The 24,404-nt window shown below is 37.6% G+C and overlaps 1 protein-coding gene across 4 annotated transcripts in view; it reads left to right on the top strand.

Annotated features, from left to right (window-relative positions):
* Palld (palladin, cytoskeletal associated protein) overlaps positions 1-24,404 on the top strand; it is a 372,211-nt gene that overhangs the window by 65,256 nt on the left and 282,551 nt on the right. The window contains exon 1 of one of the 4 annotated variants that reach the window (XM_048791702.1): positions 148-592. The exons of the other annotated variants lie outside the window; for them this stretch is intronic. The gene's annotated coding sequence lies outside the window, so the exon portion shown is untranslated. Of the gene's footprint in view, positions 1-147; positions 593-24,404 lie in introns of those variants that run through there. 4 annotated transcript variants of the gene reach the window in all.

Raw genomic sequence — 24,404 nt, 5'->3', positions numbered from 1 at the left:
TCTGAATTTGAATATAGTGTCCTTTTTAAGAAAACATTTAAATGTGATCTTTTTAGATATGCATTCCTAAAGGACAAAAGTCTAATTAAAAAAAAAAAAGAAAGAAAGAAAGAAAAAAAAACAGACATCTCCTGGTTTACTTTTTTCCAACAGCTGTTAAAATTCAGAGTGGCAAAGAAATGTCTGTAGCTGGTCTATGGTTTGTCACAAATGAAAAATATTTCTTATACCTGCTTTGGTGAGCATCTTATCAGCAAGCACATTAACTCAAACAATAACCACTCTTATCTGCAAAGGCCAGGTTCAGGCTTATTAGTAGAGTGAGTTGGCAGCCACCCCTCTCTACATAGCAACTGGGCAAATATTGTTCCAGCCCACTGAGTGACCAATGAGGATCAAGATAGCACTGTGGAATCTTTTCAGTACAAGTCATGTTTAGTGTGAACAACCTCTCTTTCACTTGTGTTCCCCCTTCACATTTAATCTTTACTGTTTCAAGAGTATGATCTCATCTGAAGACTGTAAATACTTGGGGACTTTTATGAAGGGAAAATATTACAAAGGGCTGAAATTTGCTTCAAGACAAACTTAGGTAGGCACTCCAGTTTAATTACTAACAACTTGTATATGTTGTGGTGTTTGAAAAGTACAATTGTGTGAGTGTATTCATTATGTGTGTTTCTAAAGCCAGTGTATAAATCAGTAACAGTGATGATTTTTATTCTGTAAAGATCTAGCATGACTAAAAGTAAGCAAGATGCAGATTTCTAATCACTTAATGAATGAACCGGGGTTTTTGTTCTGAAAGGCAGTCAGAATGTGCTCTGGAATCGATTAGTGTGGCGTATGGTGAATCAAAATCAGACTTGACCCCCACCGGTTTGTAATTGAAACTTCGTGTAAGTTGACCACAGCCTTCATTAACCCTTTGGCTGCCCAGACTTTCTGTTATGGATGAGAAAAATTAATAAAAATTGTGAAGTAAGAGTAATGGCAGAGAAAGGCTCTTTAAAAAAAATAAAAGGAGTTGGGGGCTTACGTTTCTTTGCAATTGGAATGGAAAGCTTTGGGGATTTAAATCCATGTTGCATTATTGAACATGTTTCCTGTGTCTTTCCTTCTATTTGTGCTTTTTGCCATGTTTTATGACACTGGCAGATATGAAAGCGTCCACGTCCTGTGTGAATGTATATTGTTGTAATTCAGCCAGGAACTGGGGCTTCAAATTACTTTCTCCGGACGCAGTAACCCTGGTTATTTACTGAGTGCAAAGTAAACAACTGGCTTTAGTGCAAAAGTTTTAATGCTATTTGTTCAGGCTTTGCTAATAAAGAAAAGAAGCTGTCAATGGATCCCTCCCTATCAATGGATGGGTTTTATTTCAAACCAAATTGATACTGTATTTGTAAATGCTGGATGTTTGGGTTTTGTTTTTTTAGCCCAGAAGAAAATTCCCACAAATGCAAACTCATTCTGGCCACCTAAGAATTTTGTCATAGAAGCAGCATGCTTTCTCTCCCTTGTGAGTTTTAAAACTTGGCCACATGGTATTTTTAAGTTGGCAGAGTAATACCTTTTAGACAGGGCTTTAGGATTCTGCTTAATTGAGTACAGCAGGTTAACAAAAGTGCCAATGTTCCTTAAAAAACCAAAATCCCAAATGCTCTGTGGATCTAAAGCTAATGCTAAATATTAGATTAAATTGCCAATTGCAGCCTCCCATGTTTATCTTCTGAGATAGGAATAAAATTAAAGTGTGTTACCATAGCAGCATCTGTAACATTTTATGAGACAAAAGATCCTTTTTTCCACACAAAGATCCAAGCCAGAAGCATTATCCATTAAGGAAAGCAAATAAGGCTAGAGGGACATATTTTTTACAGTCATATTATGGAAATACTAAAGATCCAATGTCCTGAGGTCAGATTGTGAAACACAGCTGCTCACATTCATTTTTGTCCTGGATTGACACTCTTAGGTAATTCTTGAATATTGATCAGTTCTTACCCTCCGACGTGCCTAAAACAGGGAAAGTTTTCTCCCATTCCCATTTTTTCTCAAAGCGTATTTTAGGGATAACAAAGAGGTGCATATGAATGTATGCCTCATGAAGCATTTGTTTAGGCTATGTGCCTGACCCGGTTTTGTAATCTTATTCTCTGGAGCTTGTTTCTTTGGCTCTCTGCTTTGAAAATAATGGCAGCGTTCTGATCTGAAGAAAGTAGCATACAGAGCTTGAAACCTAGGCAGGCCACGAGTCTATTTTGGGCTTTATCCTAACCACTCTAGCCTCTTCACCATTCACTTCTCATTTCTCGTCTCCAGGTTACTGCTGCTGCTGCCTCTTTCCCTCCCTCTTGGTTCGTCCTGCACTGCAGATTCCAAACACTTACCGGTCAAATTGTCTCTTTCTTCCATTTGCCATTCTGGGAACTCTAAGTAGAAGACCCTCGTTGGATCTATTTTATGAGAACGTTTTGTCTCCTACATTTAAGCACACTGTCCAAGTTATCAATCAAATGTAGCCACTTTGATTGCTGACTGGTTACAACAAACATTAGCCTATTATGTACAGAAGTCATCAACCAGTCAATGGGTGATTTTCTGGGTATATCTAGGGAAATATTTTTAACGACAGTCCCTAAATGTATTTAAATTTCAGTTGTCTCCCAACATGGAAGCTCCTCTTTATAGATCCAAATTTTGGAAACTATACAAGTCATGCCATTCAGTTCTCTTTATTCTCCTTACTATCTATTGACAATTTTAACCTCCCTCAGAGCACTGGTTTTATGGGGCAGAAGGCAAGATTCTTTGCGGCAAATTTCATGCTATGCCCAACATCAACGTTGGACAATTGCTTGCTGGGTGGATTGCTACACTAGAGTGTTCTAAAGTTTATTCTACACATTTTAAACCTGGAGAGAACTTAATGTTCTAAATAACTCTATTGCCTCTTGCACAAATGAATTACAGCACTTTTCCTTATAAGCATTATCAGCGCCAACCTAAGTAAGCACTTGGGAAATAGTTGAGGGGAGAGAATAAGTAAATGAATTAATAAGTAACTGAATATTTATGCTGCCTCATAAAACCTCCCATACAGTGCACTCATGTTCAGGAGCATTATTTGCAATTGCCAAAATATGGGAGCAACCCAAGTGTCTGTTGGCAGATGAGTGGATAAATGGAATATATTATTCAGCCATAAAAAGGAAGGAAAATTCTGACACACGCTGCAACATGGAGGACCTTGAGACATTATGCTAAGTGAAACGAGCCAGTCACAAAAGGACAAATTCTGTGTGGTTCCTCTTCTGTGAGGCACCTAGAGTACTCATTGTTTAGAGTCGGAAGTAGAATGCTGGTCACCCAACTGGACTATTAACAATAGTTAATTCCAGAGTCTCAGTTCCGGAAGATGAAACAAGTTCTGGAAATTGATGGTGCTGATAACTGCACAACAATGTGAACATACTTGATACTACTGAACTATACAATTAAATGTGTAAGCTTTATGTTATGTGTCTGCAAAATTTTTAGAGAATTCTGTAGAAAGAGATATTCTGTTCGGGACTGGGAGAACAAATTGTACATACAGCCTTGTAACTTGGAGAGTGGGCTTGGCCCTTATATTGCATGAAGTAACAGAAACTTCAAACATGGGGAGAAAGGTCCTATTTACTAAAAAATGGACTTCCTGTCCTTCTTGATTTAGTTTTCAGCACAGAGGACACAACTCTATGGCCCATGAAGTCTCTTACTGCATTTGTCCCCTTACCCAATTTATCACCATCTCCCTTGTAGCCTTTAGTTTTTGTTATTGCTGTTCAACACTTCGTATAATCCAGATATGCAATAAGCATTTCATACATGCCATCTGATTTTTTCTTCATAATAATCCCATGGGACAGATATATTTGGCAAATAAGGGAACTAAGGCTCAAAGAGGGTAATTATAAAATGGCATGGTTAGGCAAGGAAATCTAGGTGCAAACTCAAATCTTTCTCCCTCCAAAGGCCAGGACTTACCTACTACCACCCCCAGCCCCCTGCTATTTGATTTACCTCAGGTTAGTAAACTCTTCCAAGCAGTGTGAATAGTGTGAATGTCTAATAGTTTTATTTTCTTTCTTTCTTCTTTTTTTTTTTTTTTTGCATTACAATTCTCAATATACCTTTATACCACTCGAAATGTCCAAAAGCGAAGACCTGCTTTGACATCCCCCTTCCCAATCTGTTCTGCATGCCATCTCTGTAAATGGCCTCTACCTACATGCTTAAGGCTGGAGCCTTGAGTCACGTTGTCTTCCCTTCATAGACCACCTCACCAGCAAGTCCTACTGACAAAACCTCCAAAGATGAGCACTACTGACCATCCACACCACTCTACCTCAGCCCAAGCCATCCTTACCTGGACATCAGCAGCTCCCTACTAAATAGCTTTTCTCCTCCATGCTCCATGTCATAGTTGGAGTGGGCCTTCCAGATATGTAACTCTGATCAAGACATAAGTCTGCTAGTAACCCTCCAGAGGCTTTTTACTACATTTAGAACAAAGTCCGCTTGCCTTCATACAGTCTACAAGTAAAGCCCTCCATGTTCTAGACCCTGCCCCCCTCTCCAACCTCATCTTCCTCTTCTCTCCATCTGACCCCTATATCTCTACCCTAAATAAACTGAATTTTTTCCTCTCATCTCTTAAGATTTCTAAGCCCAGGAAATCTCAGGTCTTGTGCATTTCAAGTTCCTTCTGCCTGGGAGAAACCTCTCCTAGATTTCCTCATGGTTACAAGACTCAATTCAGAAGTCGCCATTTAGGAAAGCCTGGTCTCCACACTCCAGCCAGAAGATCCCTCCCTAATCCCATTTTCTCAAAACCCTATTGCATCGTTTTACTAATTATATAGCATTGAACACTATTGGCAATTATTTATTTACTCATTTATGTGTTGATGTGTTGAACTATCTGTCTCCTTTCACTCAATCTTTAGCTCCCTAATAACTGAGAGTGTGTCTGTCTTTCCCAGTGCTAAACCCAGAGTGCTTAATACAGTACCTAACTTAGAGTATGAACAACTGAATAGCTCAGAAGATTGGTGGTCGTATAAGTAAATATAACCTAAACACCCTCTGGCTTTTATTGGTGGGGGAGAGGACAATAAATCAATAACTGAGGTTCTAAAGGATGCATGCCATGATGCAAGAATGCAAGGAGTTCTAACAGAACATGGGAAGTTGGAAAGGGACCAGCTCAGGCAGGGAAGGTCAGAGAGAGCTCCCTGGAGAGTCGTGCTTAAAGGAGGCCCTCTCTCCTCAAGGCTATTTTGTGGTAAGAAAGCATAAAGATGCCATTCCTAAATAGCATGGAGCAGCATAGCACTGATGTGGAATAGAAACCCGAATGCTGTTTCTACATGCTCGAGATTTTGTTGCATAATCGTGCTCGCTGTTCTCATCTATCCTTGGAGTACAACCTCTTATATTTAGATCTTTTTGTTCGAGGCAAAACAATTTCTGGGAATTATCTCTCTCTTTTTTGCAAGGTTTATCCTAAGCTTGCCAGGATAGATGCATTTTTGGATTCTCTGTGCCACATCTGGCTTTCAGACTCTTATTGATATTGCCATGGTGCTTAATTAAGCATAATACTGGCATAAACAGCACAGTCACGGAATGCTGGCGATAATAAAAAGGGCATGTTGTGAAGCATCCGCTCTTTCTTGTATAGTTAAAAATATGATTTTTATAAAACCTTCCAAAGTTTATTTTGAATTACCTGAGTTGCTTATTTCAGTGGGTGTAATGGGTCAACAGTTGACTGTAAAAAAATTGTATTTTAGGACATCCTTGTATGGCTGTCCCATGTATATTTTGCCACTACTTTGGTGCAGAAACTACTGACTGGTCTTTCTTTCTTGTTATTCTCACCTTCCTCAAATCTGTCTTCAAACCACATTAGGCCTGTGGTTATAACAGATAATCATGTCAAGCCTGCAGTATATAAGGGATCAAATTGTAGTGAAATTACCTACTTGCTTTGTTTGTCTCCCTAATAGACTGCATGCTCCTTGAGAGAAAGAACTATCTTTTTTCTTCAAATTAGTAGTACCTAATATCAACTGATCTTGAGTAGATGTTCAATAACCAGTGGAATCAATGGGTCATTCTCCAAAGTCCTCACCTCTCAACCCTCCCGTTTAAGTGAAGAAAATAAATATTAAGTACTCACTCTTTGGTCCTGCATTTGAGTTGAAGTTTGGCAGCATTTCAAAGTAGAACTCATTCTATACTACAAAGAACTAATCACCTGATGGCTTTGTCACAGATGCTCTGACGAGTCAGAAAAAAATAATAATAATAATTGCTAAAAGTAAGAGATGGAAGGTAGAAAAATTCCTCAGGCTTAGAATGTATTTATCACTCTGACTCATTTAAAAATGAGAGATCAAAATTAACCAGCAATTTATTCCCCATATTTTCCCAATTGTTATATCTGCTATGATTTTCACATCTGGGATTAAAAGATTACTTAGCGTTGAAGATGCTAGCTAATGCCTCTTAATCGCCTTGACTAAAGAACAGGTATCTGCTAGCTGCTCAATCTCCTTGCATTGCCTTAACCAATTAGTGCTTGTGGTTGGGTGTGTTACTCAAAAGAATAGGCCCCAGCAGCTCACACTCTACCAGGTGTCAGATCACCTGGGGAGCTTATTAAACAGATAATTTAGGTTCCACCCCACCCCATCTTCCAAGTCTCTAGGTTGCTCTGGGTTGCAGCCTAAGAATTTGCATTTCTAACAAGTTCCTAGTTGCTGTTGTCCATCTGGCAATCACACTTTGAGAACTCCTGATCTACTATTTCTCCACCTTTATTTATTGTAGCTATGAATCACCTGGGCATAATGTTAAAATGCAGATTCTGTTTTACTGGGTCTGGGGTAGAGTCTGAGAGTCTGCATTTCTAATAAACTGTCAAGTGATGCCATCACCTTTGGTCTAGAGACCACCTTCGAGAAGTTATTTTCTCCGGATGCGTATTAAAATCATCTGAAAAGTTTAAAAAGTATTGCTCCTAGACCTTGCCACAAGATTCTGTTTCAGTCAACCTGTGAGGTAGGGAGTGCCGAGAAATCTGTATTTTTAATGAACAGCCCCAGATTCTGTTATAGGTGATCCATCATCCATGATTGGAGGAAAACTGTTGTAAAAAGAAGAAAATCATTAGAATTTCAACTGCCTAATATATGTATATGTGTGTGTATTACTTAAAGAATACAGAACAACATACTGTTATATTTCATTGTTTCCGAAACAACCATTTTCATATCCTAAAAGTGGACCATCTCTTATATTCAGTGGTATTGACCATTATAATCAGAATATTTTTTTCTGAGATTCATAAAATAGTACTGGCTCTTACTTTCTATGAGATCCGGTATATTATTTTTAAAAGATTTGAAGAAATACAAATAAGAAATTCCTGTTTACAATACAACAACGCTGTTTAGTGAAGTTTACTTCAGTTTTGGGGTTTTTGTTTTGTTTTGTTTTTTTATTACTACCTGGGGAGGGTGGATATAAAATGTTATCAAAAGCATTTATAATTTTGCCTCTCTTGTTAAGGAAGATGTGCTAGAAACAGGGGTAAAGAGAAGAGGGGCAATTTGGAAAAAAAAAAAGATGCTAAAACTACCCTTTATGAAACAGAGGCAGGCAGTTCCAGGAATTCTTAAAGCACCTTAAGTCTCAAAGCACTTTAGCATGTAGCTAAAGAGAGTAGAGGATCCAGCATGAGACAATAGGCAGTGGAAGAAAGAGGTGAGCCTGTGCCTAGGAGGTAGAGCTTGGGGAAGGGCAGAGACAGAGTGAGGACCTTTAGGGAGCAGGGTTGTGCAGTTAATCCCCAGTCACTTGCTAGAGAAACTCTTAGGAAGACCTGCACTACTTTCCAGCATTCTTTGAACTTGAACATGGCTTATTTTGGATGAAGCGCATGACGAGACAAGATGGCCTGGAATTCACCAACAGTTTGTTAATTTGAAGCTTAATGTCATTTGTTTGCTCTAGGTTATCTTCTAAGGTCAGCAGTTTCCTTGGACATAAATCCTCCACTAATTTAGGACTTTGAAAAAAAATCTTATTTGTAATCATAGAGCCCTTAAGAAAGCATTTCTAAAATTGGTGTTCTGAATTTTAATAGTATGGGAAATTTGTATGGAAGAAAAACACAAATGATAGATAATTGATGGGCAAATAAATTCCTACCTAAAAACTTAAAAAGACTATGGTATGGAAAGTTGTTTATCCTTTAAAACCGAGAATATCCCAGACTCACTTAAGCAGAAAAAATACTGAGGCACACTATTAATATCTGGGGAAACACCATTCTGGAAAATTCCAATCGATGTCCTTTTGTGATATTTCAATTCCAAGTTTCAGCTGATTTCTAGCAGTTTTCTATTTTCATAGGAAAAAGCAGAGCATATGGAGACCAGAAGGAGGGATAAAGGAGAAAAATGTAAAAATAAACTACAAGTCTGCACTTTTGTCAGAGGCAGACCTTGCCTTTAATCCCTGAGAAGTCCCATAAGGTCTCCCACAGTGGGAGGTCAAGGTGGCTCACCATAACATTAATAGCTCTGGGCTTTGGCCACACCATGTAAAATCCAGCAGTTTGAAAGTCACTTAATTTCCCCAAACCTCAGTTCTGTTTTTTTGTTGTTGTTTTTTTTTGAAGAGAGAGAATTTTTTAATATTTATTTTTCAGTTTTTGGTGGACACAACATCTTTATTTTATTTTTAGGTGGTGCTGAGGGTCGAACCCAGTGCCCTGCGCATTCCAGGCGATCGCGTTACCGCTTGAGCCACATCTCCAGCCCCTCAGTTCTGTTTTTGTATAATGAAATTAAGAAAGATGTCTCCTCCAGAGGGACATTGGGAACAGTAAATGGAATACAGTAAATCAGGAATGGCTGTCAGGTATCACTATTATCAAATGCATCCAATGGCTAAGTTTCCATCTATGAATGTTTGAGAGATTTTCTTTGAAAAACATGGAACTACTCTGATATTGCAGCAGTTCCTTTTAAATTATGCAATGCATATGTGTACAAGTAGGTGTAAATCACGTATCTGGACAGGTAAACAAGAATTTAATATTGAATAAAGATGGCAAAGGTCTAGGTCAATGTTTCTAAAATAAATATTTAGAGGAAAAAAGACAAATCATATTATCACCATATGGAAAAATTCATCTTTGGTAGCCTAACAACATAATTTTATTACATCAGAAATTATTTCAAAATACTTGTTTAAAATAATATATTTAGAATTCTATCCTGACAAGTGGACATCGTGTGTGTTTAAGGTATACAACATGATCTTTTGTTATACCTGTATCTTGTGAAGTGATTGTCACAATCAAGCCAATCATATTCATCACAAAGCACAGTTACTTGCTTTTGTGTGTGTGGTGAGAACACTTACTCCCTTAGCAAATTTGAGGATTTAATGACGTATCATTAACTGTGGTCACCATGCTGTACATTACATCTCCAGAAGTTAATCATCCTGCACCACTGAAACGTCACCCTCTGGCCAACATCTACCCGTTACTCCCACCTCCATTCCCTGGAAATCACCATTCTGCTCTCTGCTTTTATCAGTTTGGCTTGTTCAGAGTCCATAGATAATTCAGATAATGCAGTATTTATTTTTCTGTGTCTCATTTATTTCACTTAATGTAATGATCTCCTGGTTAATCTAGGTTGATGCAAATGGCCAGATTTCCTTCTTTATAATAAAAATGTTCCTCATCTTACAATGGGGTTAAATCCCAATAAATCCATCAAAAATTGAAAATATAATAATTTTTAAAAGCATTTATTACAATCTAACCTACCAAGCATCATAACTTAGCAAAACAGTACTCTGTAGAGTCTTGGTTGTTTACCCTTCTGGTTGAATGGTGGCTGCAGGTGGTTTTCAAATCTTGGCTATTTTAAATAATGCTTCAATGAAACCTGTAAATGTATAGATTTACAAGTTCCTGCTTCATTTCCTTTACGATCCTGGGCAGATATATACCCAGAGGTGGAATTACTAGATCATATAGTAGCTCTATTTTTAATTTTTTGAGGACCCTCCATTGCCGCAGTCTGGCTGGGCACAATCAGGAGCCACTTGTCAAAAGAAACTAACTTTATTTTTAGAACCACACACGCCAAACAAAACAGCCTCTCAGGAAAAACCCTCAGAGCCTCAACTGCCACCACCGGCTTTCCACAAGCCTCTCTCTCCCACACAAGCTTCTCTCCACCTCCCACAATCCTCCTGCTCTTGAGGCCGATTGGCTGGGTCACGTGGGCGGGGCCAAAAAAGTCCCCCAATGAGCAGCTCCATGGTCTGAAAGGGCAGGGAAACAGCCCAATGAGCATCACCGCAGAGGAGCCAATCAGCTAGATGTTGCTGGGGCCGCTGTGAGCCAATCATCAGCTGGCAGCTGGAAGTTTGCTGGGGCCCCTTCGGCTGTGGCTCTCAACACTCCATACTGTTTTCCATAGCGATGTAGCAATATACATTCTCACCAGCAGCGGCCAAGGGTTCTCTTCTCCCCACATCCTCACCAATACTTGCCTTTGGTCTTTTGGGCCATTCTAACAGATGTGAGGGGATACTTTATTGTTTTGATTTGTACTTCTTTGATGTTGAGCACTTCTTATATACCTTCTGGCTATTTGTTTTCTTTGGAGAAATGACTATTCAAGGACTTTGCCCATATTTTAATCGAGTTGTTTGGGGTTCAGGTATTTTGTTTGTTTGTTTTTGCTATTGAGTTGTTTCTGATTCCTTATATATTATGAATATTAGCCTTTTATTAGATGTATGGTTTGCAACTATAGGTTGTGTTCTATAGGTCGTGTCTTGGCCGACTATTTCCCTTGCTGTGCAGAAGCTTTTCAGTTTGATGCAATCCCATTTGTCTGTTTTTGCTTCTGTTGTCTGTGCCTTGGATTCATATATATATTAAAAAAAAAAAAACTAGTGCCTAGCAAGGCATGGTGGCACAAACCTGTAACCCCAGAAACTCAGGAGACTGAGGCAGGAGAATCCAAGTTCAAGACCAGACTCAGCAATTTGCTGAGGCCCTAAGCAACTTAACAAGATCCTGTTCCAAAATACAAAATAATAAGGGCTAGGGATGTAGCTTAATGTTAAGCACCCCGCCCCCGTACCAAAACATACATACGTGTATACATAGCAATCATTGCCTAGACCTAGACCAATTGAGTTTTTCTCTCTGTTTTCTTCTAGTCGTTTTACAGTTTCACAACTTATGTTTAAGACTTTAATCAATTTTGAGTTGATTTTTGTATTATGTGTGAGATAGGGTGCATCATTGAGATGATCATATGGTTTTTATCTTTCATTCTGTTGAAGTGGTCTATCACCTTGACTAATTTGCATATGCTGAATCATTCTCACATTCCAAGACTAAATCCCACTTCATCAGACCTTATGATCCTTTCAGTGGGATTTCATTTGGATTGCTAGTGTTTTGTTCAGGGAAAATGTGTCATATACATGGTTGCCTCCAAACTAAGCCAATGCCTGGGACCTAGAAGAATTTCCACTCTTCATTGAACAAAGTCATACTACTTATTTCTAGTACTTTACCATTCATTGAAAGCCATGAAGCACTGGAGCAAGCAAATGTCTAGAGGTGATAATAAAAGTAAACAGTGCACTAATTAACGCATTTTCTCGGTTTTCCTCCCTGATAAGACTTCAACTCCCTTCAATTTCTTCAGCGCTAATGTACATATCAAATAGTTTTGAGGGACAAGAGCAAATATCAAGTAGTATATGCACAAAATTACATACAAATATTATATGTACAAAATGATTTATTTCCTTATGCTATGTTAGGAAAATGCAGGAGAATAAGAAACAGTGAAATTAAAGGCACATTTTCTAGCATATTTTGCTAAAGATAAACTGTGGATGAGTGAAGTAGCATTTCATCATAGTTTTCTGAAAAGGATAGGAAAATGAAGAGATCATGCTAAAACTAGAAAATTATCTCCTAGGTCAGGGAATCTCAAACATTAATGTGCACATACATCACCGGAGAAGCTTGTCAAAAGTAGATTCCAATTGAGTAGGTCTGGGTTGGAGACTGAGAATCCACATTCCTAAGGAGCTCCAGAGTCAAACTGATGCTGCCGGTCTGCAGACCACATTTTGAACAGTCAAGTTCTGGATGACGCAGTCTGCCGTCTTTTGAGCACCCAATTAATCTCCTAGTCTGAGTTCATGTGGAAAGATCCGGGATCCTCTGATCAGTTTGACTGAGTTGGGTAGAAAAGAGAGTCAAAACTGAATTTGCTTAAAGAAAATGTTTATTTTCCATATAAAGCTAAGTGACTTCTTAGACTAAAATTTACACAGCTCAGTGGGGAATCTCTGGATGCTGTTATTCTTTTCCACTGACGGGCTTTTCGTGTGCTTCTGCTTCTACCCAGTGGCCACTGGGACCTCGTGATTTATCAAGTCTGTGCTTCACATCTACTCTCCTTCTATCTCTTCTCTTTTCTAACCTTCCAAATCCAAATCACCACTACCACCATCCAAAGACTGAATCTCCATCTTAACTCTACCAACCCCAGAGCCTCAAATTTTTCATCAGTGAACTGAGAAGCACGAAACACTGTGTGTGGGAGTATATAAAGTTAATGAGAAGACATGTAACAAGCCTAACAAAACGTCTGGCACAAAGCAGATACCAAATAAATATCAGATTCCATCCCTGTCCCACTTAGCTTGTTTTACTCCAATGTGGTTTTGCATGAACCGAAATCATTACCTATAGACATCATATAAAAATCTAGCTACAACTGATGTGGTGCCCTAAGACCCTCAACTTTTTTCATCTCTTTTCAATCAGTTATCAATAATAAATCTTGATCTCTACAAATTGTAGGTATCCCTCTGCAGGTCTACTGTCCTAGTGTAGTTTGGTTTGGAATGCCAACGGACACAGAATGAATGGCAGATAACAAAGCTGGTACCTTTACTGGGTCTGGCACTCACAAATATAATTTTAAAGAAACACTTTCATGAGTCATCTTTCTTGGATGTCAAGCAAAAATAATTATTTTTAATTTTGTCATCCTTTCATTTAGACTTTTACTTAATCCTTTATTAGAATATGTGTTAACACTCTAATTTGTGTGATTCGTTTAATGAAAAGAGGGATACATAAAGTAAGCGAGACTTTTTAAGCATCTTAGAAAAAACAAATCATTTTCTGTCTTAATCACCAAGCATGTCAGAAACATTGTTTAAATGTCTTCTATTTCAATCTGCGGTTTGTTTCTGCCATCCAGAATTGAGTAAACTTTAGTTCCAACCATCTGTGTTTCTGCATATGAACATTCAAATGTGGACCATGTGTGACAGACAAATCCTCTGATGGCTAAGAACATGGATAGACTTAAAGAGGGTTGTTTGACAGAAAGTCGTTATATAATGTATATTTTCATTCGTTCATTTAATACACATTTACTCTGGGCCAGCTTCTAAGAGTAAAGTGGTGAGCAAAATTTCCCCTCCACAATGCACCCAGGCACAGATGCAGAGAAAGCACATTTTTTTTTGAATGTCTACTGGAGAACACTCTTCCCGCCCACTAGCTATTTTCTACTAGTTCTATAAGGCTATAAACAGTTTTTTTATGACAAAATTCGAATTAGTTAATATGACAGAAATTCTGATTGACAAGAAAATAGATATGTTTGTTTTAGAAAATGTTTGTATTTGTTAATACATTCCCAATGTGTAGAAATGCCTCTTAAATGGAGGGAACCACAGTACATATTGTTCATGATGCTTGATAAAAATAATAGTGCATTTATTGCACACGGCAGTTTTCCAAGTGTTTCATAGCCATTATCTTCTCCATTTATCACAACATCCTTGTGAGTGCTGTGTGTGAGTGTGTATATATGCAAGTGTGTGTCATTATATTCCTCTTTCTATAAAAGAGGAAAGAGGAATGAGACATTAGCAACTCATTCCAAGGATGAGGACAGTAGAGATAGGCCTACCAAAATAAGTTCAGTTGTACCATGGCTTGTTCCCCCCCCCCCCAAAAAAAATGGAAGATGGTTTCTGCCATCCAAGAAAATAGATTTAAAATTTCACTATATCTATAAGATTCCTTATAGAGATAAGGGTATTCCGGAGCCCACCTTCACAAAAATGGTCACACACAAAATCACACTTTAATAAAAAGAGAAGGGACTGGGAATCCTGTCCCCTGTTCAGGCACTATGTGCATGCCTACCCTAGGCACATAATTCTGAGAGCTCAAGACCAGTGAGATGAGCAGCCTGTTGTTTTCTGAGACACCAGCTGAGGGAGTATGTGGACATGATACGTACTGCAACACTGCCAGCCTGGGGTGGAACCAAGTGGCTACCCACTACTCCTGTGGGCCATTTTAGGAACAATGAATGAGGAAACTTGGGGAATCTTAGCACTCTTAAGAGACCAGATTTGTTCTTGTCACACAACAACATATCATTTAAAACCATTGGATCTAGTCTCCTTTACATGGCTAGAATGTCAGGAAAATAGCCTTGGCTAAGATATCTCTAAAAACCAATATAGTAATGTTTTTACCTATTATAGATCTCTCTGAATTAAATCTGCCATTTAAACATCACTAGTTGGCTTCTATTGGGATAATTTCCTTTGCATTTGCAAATAAATATCCTTGGAAATTTTTTATTTAGCCACAGTCTCGAGCACTTTAGTTTCTGTATACCCTACGATTCCTCCTGGTCCTCAAGAGACTTGCCCAAGTAGTGCGCATCAGAATACTATTTCCAACACAGGAGGATAAAATGCTGAAACCCTTACCTCTTCATCCCACTACTCCCCAACTCATGGTAAACCATTAGGGACTGGATGTTCCAAATTTATGTAGAAACTCCCTTCTTAATAATACAGAGAAATTTTTTTTACTTATACCATTAGACGTCACAATTGAGGCTTAACTTGAGATTCCTCCACCCAAAAGCCCAGAATTGACCATTGCTTGGATGCTAGTCCAAATTACTTTTGCTGTAGTTGATCATTTAGGAATGGTGTAGAGGAAAATAGAGGGGCAAACCTCTACGTTTACTTTATAACTAGCAAAACTGAAAGAGCCAGCATTTTATACACTTGCCAAGCTAAAAGCTAAGCCCCAAATGTCAACAGTGCTAAGGTTGAGAAGCCTTGGCGTGTTATTATAAACGACAATTCGCTAAGCTATCTAATGGTAGCAGCTGAGAAGATCTTCAAGAATCAAAAGATTTGGAAATTCTGGGGTCATGATAGTACATCACCAAAGGAAAAATTCTTTGAAGGTCACATAGGGAGGATTTAGTCAAACAGTTGCATAAAAACTGAAATATTTTCCACCTTTTACTCTGTTTGTTAGAACACTCCAACATGTTTTTTTGTTTGTTTGTTTTTTTTTGCCCTTGAAGAAAAAGAAATGCTTACATCATTCAGTAGCAGCCCTGCTTGGCTAAAACAGCAGACAGCTCACCAGATTTCTCTGGAAAGACTGCCCAGCATAGGCTCTTCTAAGAAGATTCCAGAACTAGAGGGAATGTGGACAGAAAGGCCAACATCTCTAAACTTTTCCATGTTTTCTCAAACTCATTGCCTTGTGCATGGTTAACCCTTGCCAGCTGTTTTCTTCTCAATTCTACCTTTCCCTGGAAGTACCAATTCTCTAAGCAGCTCTACCAATGAGTAAGTATTTCACTATCTCTTCCCATGTCCCACCAGACAGGTGGGAAGTGAGAATTTACACTGGCCAAAGAATGGAATCACCACCACAGTATTCATTAAAATGCATGATAGAAGTTTCAAAGGAGAAGATGAGACCACAAAGGGGAAAGAAATGTAGGTAGGAGATGAGACTGTGAGGACTGACACATGAAATTTATTTCCTACTGTTTTTTTCCAGAGTCAGTATACTTTAGACAGAAACTTGGTTGAGTCATTCCTAAGGTGAATCTGATGCTAACTGGCTCTGTTGGATTTGGGTCAATGTCTCTTGTGGTCTAGAAATGTGTGTGGAGTAGCCATTCCTTTTTTTTTATTTATTTTTTTATTTTTTAATTTTTTATTGTGGGTTGTTCAAAACATTACAAATTTCTTGACATATCATATGAGTAGCCATTCCTTTTAGCAGTGATCTCAGACGCTTGTGCAATTCTGAGTCACAGATTTGCATTTCTTCTTTCCTGATCCCATGCCCAGATTCCTACCAGGATCATCGGTATGAGTTTACATTTGTGAAAAATCCATGGAGCCAAATTCCTTGAGCAACAAAAGTGACCCATGATTCCTGAGTCTTCAAGAGGGCAGAGAAAGACAGGAGCATTCTAAAGCCCTGTTAGCCACCCAGTCAATCCCAGAGGAGTTGTCTGCAGACCATCATGGAGAATAGAAAATAGTTTCAGATACTTTTTAAGTAGATTATGGTTATAATTCTTCTCAGTTTACTTCACAAAATCTTTTTTTTTTAATGTGGAAAGAGAAAGGTATTTTTTTTACAGTAGCCGTGTTCAATATCTATTAGAAATCCCTTACAAGTAAGATTATTTTCCTTCATCCAATCTCTTTTTCAGGTATCCACTTCTGTCACAGACTAGATTTGCAACCTCAGTTGAGACAGATTTTCTCACTTTGTGGAGCTTTCATCTATAACTTGACAGTTTTCATGTTTGGGTCAAAACGTAAAGCAAAAATTCTTGTAAAATTCTCAGTAACCGTTCAACATTTCTAGAGTCAAACAGAACATTATTGTCAGGTACAAACTTACTGCTTCTTCATAGTGGTTATCTAGCGGGGACAGTTTGTCTTCGTTCTAAAGTGCTTTAATGTCATAATTGGTCATTTGTGATTGAAATATATGATAAACTATGCTTCTAGAAAATGTACCGTCTGATCTAATGAGAGCATTGGCATTCCACTGCAAGCAGGATTTTTGTCAGCTTATCCCCTCTGGGCCAGACAGGTGTGGCCTAAGCCCTAGACTAGGTAGAAGACCTCCAGGGAAAGCCCAGGTGCTGCAGGAAGCTCCAGGATGAGATCAGAAATTGGCCCAGATCCCTCTGAGTCAGAATTCTGAGTCATCTTTTCTAAGACGATTCTTTCTCTGTTTCCTCCTGTGACCTCCAGGGCCTATGCCTCACAGTCAAGGGTCCTACAGCCCTGCGACCTTCCCTGGGAGAACCCAGTCCACCGTGGTCCCTCCCAACACCTCCCACCACCACCACCCAAAGCAAGAAAGAAGGAAAAGAAACACTCTTCATATTTGAAAGCTCAAGAGAAAGGGGGACAAGCTAAAATTTCCATTTAGAGCTGACACCCTGCATTAAAGAGAAGACAGAGAAATTTGAGGCAGTTGTCAAGGATCAGAGGTGTAGCCACTAAGCTCTAGGGTAATCCAGATATTATCTATGCCTCCTTTGCAACAGAAAGAGTCAAGCCTAATGGGCCCTTCTACCTAGTGCCAAGATTGACAAAGACTTAAATTCTTGAAATTTTCTGAGAATGCCCAACTGAGTCCTTTCTCTCATGAGCCTTTTTTCTTTTCCTTTCTTCATACATGAGTGTTTGGCCCCATGCCAGCCTTATTTTAAAACCCTGCTCGTCATCAGTTTTTACAAGGAAGTCCCTTTGCATCAGTATTATACGGTATTAGAATTTTCTGAAACCTTTAGAACTGGCACACTTAACTGCACGTTAAGGTTGACCAGAAGTCTTAACTGCTCCATGAAGGTCTTAATGTTAGTTCATCCCCAGTGGATAGTTCAGTATTCTTTCAACAGATAGCTCTCTTATTTAGAAATGTCCTGAGACCAATGAGTACCACTCTATTAAAATAGTATCAGAAATACCAAAGAGAACACTGGCCTTTCTATTTAATAATGGGAATTCACTTCTATTTACATCATTTATTTAACAATTAAATAGTTATTACCTACTAAATAGCAGGTCATATGGTTTTGATTTTTGTTTTTCCAGTTCAGGAATGATTCCTTGTAAGTGCCCTGGAATACTGGAAAGAAGGTCACAAGAGACTGGGCTTTCAATAAAAATATCATCCTAAGAAGTCATATATTTAAGATGTAATTTCCAAAATATAGATGACTGAAATAGGCCATGGAAATACTACTATTAGTACTACTAAGAATTTTTATGGACTTGAATATGTCGTGAGGCAGAATCCCAACAATACCAAAGGAAACACACATACGAAAACTAAGTTTATGCAGAAAAGAGCATTATCCTAAAAACAAAAACAAAAAAAAACTTTACTCAGAGTCCAAAGTATGTGAAAATATTTGTACTTTGAGACCTCAGAAATTGGTTGAGTCGTTTCATGGTATACTTTGAAAACCAATTATTATAAAATGAATATAAAATTTAATAAATTGACCTATTTCTGAACTCAGAAACTTTAATGCATGGAGATCACCAAGTTATGCAAGAAATCAAATTAAAATGTCTTGTTTGACTTGGCCATTTGACACTAGTTCTTCTATTATGGTTTATTCCTTAGATTTCATATCACTCTTGTAGAGGAAGCAAATTGAAGTACTAAAAAATTTTTAAAAAGAGAGAAAGAAAGGAAAGAAGGAAGGAAGGAAGAAAGAGCTCATCTTAGCTTGATCTGTCTAGAGGCCAAGATATAAAGAATAGTGCTATTATACTGTGTGGGACAACAAGTCTTACAGGACCAAACCTGAAGAGAGGAATCTAGGTCATTGTCCTGACAGATCTATGCTATAAAATTATGAAAAGACCTACATGTCTAGAACTATGCCAAATAATCATGTGAATGAAGGCTTTGCTTCTGGGATTTACAGTTGCATAAAAGGTAATATAATTTGCCCCTTCCTTTAAAAAAATAGTAAACTATGCATGAATTGCTATAAAATAACTAAATGAAGAATAACATAGAGTGATATGACTGATTAAAAAAAACTTCTTTTTAAAATTTATTTTTTAGACTCTGGTGGATTTTTTAAAACAATCATAATACATTTTTTAAAAATGTAGATGGTAATTTAATCTAATGCTTTCATAGAGTTCCTCCCTCTGCTCTTCTAAATTCAAATGTCAATTACTAAGTTTTTTTCAATACAGTTAAAGGGTCTTGGATACTTTCAAACATTGTGGGCTGCTCACTCCAGATCCCCTCTACTAGATTGTTGGAATAAAAGACAGTAATAGAGATTCTTTGGTTCCACTCTTAACCCTTAATATTTGCCTCTGTCCTCTTCTTCCTCCTTCACTTTCTGGGTCAGAAGGGAGGAGGACCCAACAAGAAAATTGGTCATCTACAAGAGATCAAAATAAGAAGATGGGTCTCCACTGAAACAGAACAAAGGGCATTCCAGATTTTAAAAAGCAGTGCTTTAAGATGTGCTGATCAGTCTGTTGTTTCGATCCAGACTATATTTCAGAAACAATGTCACAATGCAACCACACTCCAAATCCCATTTAAATGGTTATGTTGGATATGCTATGTCTATCTGTGTTTAAAATGGAAAAGTCGAAAAAAAAACAATAATAGCATTGCAACTATAATAATTTAAACTTTTTAAGATATAAACAGTGATTTTTAAATTATCACTTTTCAGAAATACTGTGCTTATGGAGAGAATATTTATAGATGAGTTTATTGGAGGATGGCAGGAAGGGAGCATTGGAGTAGTTTTAGGGCCTTGGACGTTCATGGCCCCCTTGAGTTTAGGTATAAACCTGACAGTTTAGGTGTAAACTATTATGGACTCTTACATTTGTCAGTCATGATCAGGGAAACTTTTGAAATAACAAATTAAATTAGAAGAAGTATAAATTCTAGGGAAAGTATTTTTAGAAGAACTGGGCAAACTTTAAAAAAGGGAGGGAAATTAAGGAGATAATTACAGATAATCTAAGTTGGAGCAAAAAGACTTTGTCTAAGGTAGAATTTCCCTGTCAGTTCCTAGTGAGAGGTTGAATAATGGAAGACGGGGACAGATGAAGCATGTGAAAACTTAGGCAAAGAGCAGGGCAATTCTTTATCCTGGTCTTTAGCTGATCTCATCCTTCCTGAGGAGACTGAGCAGTCAGGGATGGTATTTATGGAGAAGCCTTTTTTAAAAAAGGCAAAAATAAAAACAGAGATTTCTAAGGGGCAGCAGAGCCCAATAAAATATTCACAAATCAGATGTCTGTAACATAGGAAATGAATTTTTCCCCACAAGCTTAAAGAGCTTAATGAAACCAGTGTGGTAGAAAAGTCATGCATTTCTAGACAGACCAACTTGGATTTGAATTCTGACTCTGAGATCTTAGTCAAAGAGACAAACGTCTTTGGTCCTCAGTTACAAGCAAGCATACTGTGGGTGGTTGTGAAGATTTTATATATAGCGGTGTCAACTAGACCTTAAATAACTGACGTTTTAGGGTTCTGAAATCCACCACTAATGCCTTGAAGCTTATTTGGCCAGTGATAGTCCTGTGGTGTTTAAACCGGCACCAAATTCAGTAGACAGTTTTAACCTTAGTATATTAAATAGACAGTAGATCAAGAACAGGGCTAACACAACTAACTCCATGTGGAATTGTCAGACTTGCTATAGAAACTTTGTTGGGCTTATAACTTCCACACAAGAATCCCAATTAATAGAATCATCCTAGAGGTTTATCTATTCCAAGTAAATGAATTATCTGTCTTACAGCTAAAGGTCAAATGCATTTGAGTCAGTCATTGTGGGACTGTTTTCCCAAGTGAATGATAAATGAGCAAATGACTGTGGATTAGATAAATTGACTAGATATCATTAAAGGCCCCCAAAATGAATGTTTATCTGTCTGTGACCTCCATGAGGATGAACTGTGATAGGACCTAAGGTTATTTGCTTGCTGTCTTTATTGAATCAATAATTTGGTATCCTTAACAATAGTTATTAGTGTGCATGTCCAAAACCTATTAAATACCAGACTATTATAACATTTGCAACACTGCTATATTTTGGAAGTATAAATGAGACACTTAATCGTCCAAAACACGATGATTTATTGAGAGATCTGTACTACATTAACTGATGAGATGGCGCCAGAAGCACATGGTATGGTCCCCAGGGACCTTCTTTCCTCTACCAAATCACATCCTTTACTATAAATGTTTGAAAGGCTTTGAAGCTTTTGTCCAAGATGCTTATTATGTGTAATTATACAGATGAGTATTTATTAAAGTAAGTGTACTATTGTTTTCGTGCCAAAACTATGCTTCTCTATAGATGATAGTAGTTTTCACTTTGTAAAGTGTGGCTATGTGGAGTAAATGTATTAACCTATTTATAGTGAAGCAAGACAGTCGTCCGGTCGCTACGACGGGGTTTTTGCTCTCGGGAGTGAATACAGATATGAACTCACTCATGAAGGTGAAAAATCTGAGAAACCTAAGATTAAAAATCTACCCCACAAGTCATTATTTTTGCCTGCTCAACAGAATGTGTTTGGTTACCCATACCACACATTTGTCATCCTAGATGCACCTCTAATAAGAGTTTTTGGTGATTTCATCCTCGGTCTAAATCATTTTATAGATGTCATGCACACTCCAAAAGGGTTCTTTGTGCACACTTCTACTATGCAGCAAATCCTATGCTGAGTTCTATGGATTTCAAGATGAATGAGACACATTCCTACCTATAAGTTCATGGTCTAAAGGAGAAATATGTACATATGCTTCATTATAGTACATCTTAAGTACAATAGAGACACTGTGAACCCAATGCTATGGAAACATCATTAAGAGAGTGATTGATTATTCCTAGGGATCTAGGAAAGTTTTATTGAGGCAGCATTTGAAGTGGGCCTAAAAGGTGAAAAGTAGCCTTCCAGGCAAGTGAAGAACTAAGGTTCGCCATCCTGGGCAGCTATGAATACACTGAATTGGTTTGCATGTGGGACCCTGGTCTTTTGCACAAGGCTGGCCTAGTTCATTCATCAGTATGCATGCAGAACTAAGAACTGGGAGAAATGAATTTGGACATATCAGCCCAGGAAAATAATCACAGGCTCTTCCCTTAAAGGACAGCAGCAAATATAGTTTAGGTTCCCATTTCCAGAGTCACTTCTTGACAATGAAAATGCAGCTTCTGTAGGTTGGGTCTATTCCCTCACCAATTCCAAGTACAAAGTGACTTGACCTTGAAAAAAAGGAAAGGGGAAGAAATTGCTAGAATCCTTGATTTCTAGGGGAGAAACGTTTTGCCATCTCCCTGATTTGGAGAAAGTAAACCAAGGCATATAGATGTTGATGTTCCCTAAATTTTATTTATCTCATTTAAGTCATCTGCTTGAGTCAACCTACATCTTAGCCCCAGTATATTATGTGTAATACCTTACTTTTTTTAAAAAAAAAAAAACTCTATGTCCATTGGTCAATCTAATAAAAAATTAAATGTTTTTGAATGAGAGAAAAAAATTACACCATAAGCAAAGTTAAAGGGCTAACAAATAATTGGGGAAAGGATTTGAAGCATGATTGATGGAAGGATAACTTCTGTTCCCAGAATTCTCACAGATGAAATTTTTAAAGATAGGCAAAGATAATGAAAGGGAGTGTTACAGAAAATAATCATATAAAAAATGCTCAGCTTAACTCCCAATTAAAGAAATATAAATTAAAACAACTAAGATATACCATATATTATCAGATTGGCAGGTATATAAATGATTTCGTACTACCTAGAATTGGCAAGAGTGTGTGGAAATCAGCACCCTCATAAACTCAGGGGTGGAGCTAACATTTGTGCCTGAAGCTCATAGAATCTGAGAGACCTCTTTAAGAAAAAGGATACAAGATTAAGTATGAGCTTCAGTATTTATTTAGAGTGAGAACAATTCCAATGAATCATAACTTTCTCTTTTTGCTTTTTATTACTGGGGATTGAACCCAGGGATGCTATACCATTGAGTTACACCCCCCCCAACCCTTTTTATTTATTTATATATATTTTTTTATTTTGAGACACTAAGTTGTCTAGGCTGGCCTCAATTTTGGAATCCTCCTGCTTCAACTTCCTAAATCACTGGGATTACAGCTGTATACCACCATGCTCCTCGGTGAAATTATAAATTTTTAGAAGATAAAAAAATACCACAAATATTACAAAATCCAGAAAAATAACATGACATTTGTATTAATGTACTTTCTGTCATACCTCTCTAATATCTTTTCCCTTCATTTTTGATTGCATACTTTTTGATTATCATCATTTCCTATGACAATTCTGTAATATCTTATGTAGTCAGAATAGACATATAACTTTTCTCCAGCATGCTAAATCAAGATTTTTTAAAAATTTTTGATAATTTGGAAAAATATCTTTCAAACTCACAATTAACATTTTAAAGTACAGTAGAATACATTTATGTACTTTGATATATATAAATGGAGTATAATTGCTCATTTTTCTGATTGTACATATCATAGAGTCACTTTGGTCATGGAGTCATATATATACATAAGGTAATAATGTTTGTTTCATTCTATTTTCTCCCTGCCCCTATACCCCTCCCCTCCCTTCACTCCCCTATACCTAATCTAAAGTAACTCTATTCTTCCCTAGCCGCCCCCTTATTGTGAATTAGCATCTGCATATCAAAGAAAACATTCAGCCTTTTGTTTTTTGGAAATGGCTTATTTCACTTAGGGTGATATTTTCCAAGTCCTTCTGTTTACCAGCAAATGTGATAACTTCTTTGTTTTTAAAGCTGAGTCATATTTCATCATCTATATATACATGTGTGTGTGTGCGTGTGTGTGTGTGTGTGTGTGTGTATACACATTTTCTTTACCCATCATCTGTTTAAAGGCACCTAGATTGGTTCCATAGTTTAGCTATTGTGAGGAGCTGCTGTAAACATTGATGTGACTATATCACTGTAATATGCTAATTTTAAGTCCTTTAGGTATATATCAAGGAATGGGATAGCTGGGTCAAATGGTGGTTCCATTCCAAGTTTTCTGAGGAATCTCCATACTAGTTTCCATAATAGTTGCATCAATTTGTAGTCCCACCAACAATGTATGAGTGTACTTTTTTCCCCCACATCCTCACCAACATTATTTTTGCTTGTATTCTGGATAATTGCCATTCTGATTGGAGTGAGTGAGATGAAATCTTAGAGTTGAATTTTTGGAGTGATCTGGACTTTTTTCCACAACTCGCTTTGTATTGTTAAAATAACCTCTATGGACTTTACCATTCATCTCTATTGCCTTGGTTTTGTACTCAACTAGTTTTCAATCTTAATTTTATTTC

The sequence above is a fragment of the Marmota marmota genome, unplaced genomic scaffold, assembly GCF_001458135.2.
Source record: "Marmota marmota marmota unplaced genomic scaffold, marMar, whole genome shotgun sequence".
In the NCBI taxonomy this organism is placed as follows: domain Eukaryota; kingdom Metazoa; phylum Chordata; class Mammalia; order Rodentia; family Sciuridae; genus Marmota; species Marmota marmota.
Note: the sequence above shows the minus strand (reverse complement) of the source record. Positions and strands in the feature narration are given on the sequence as shown.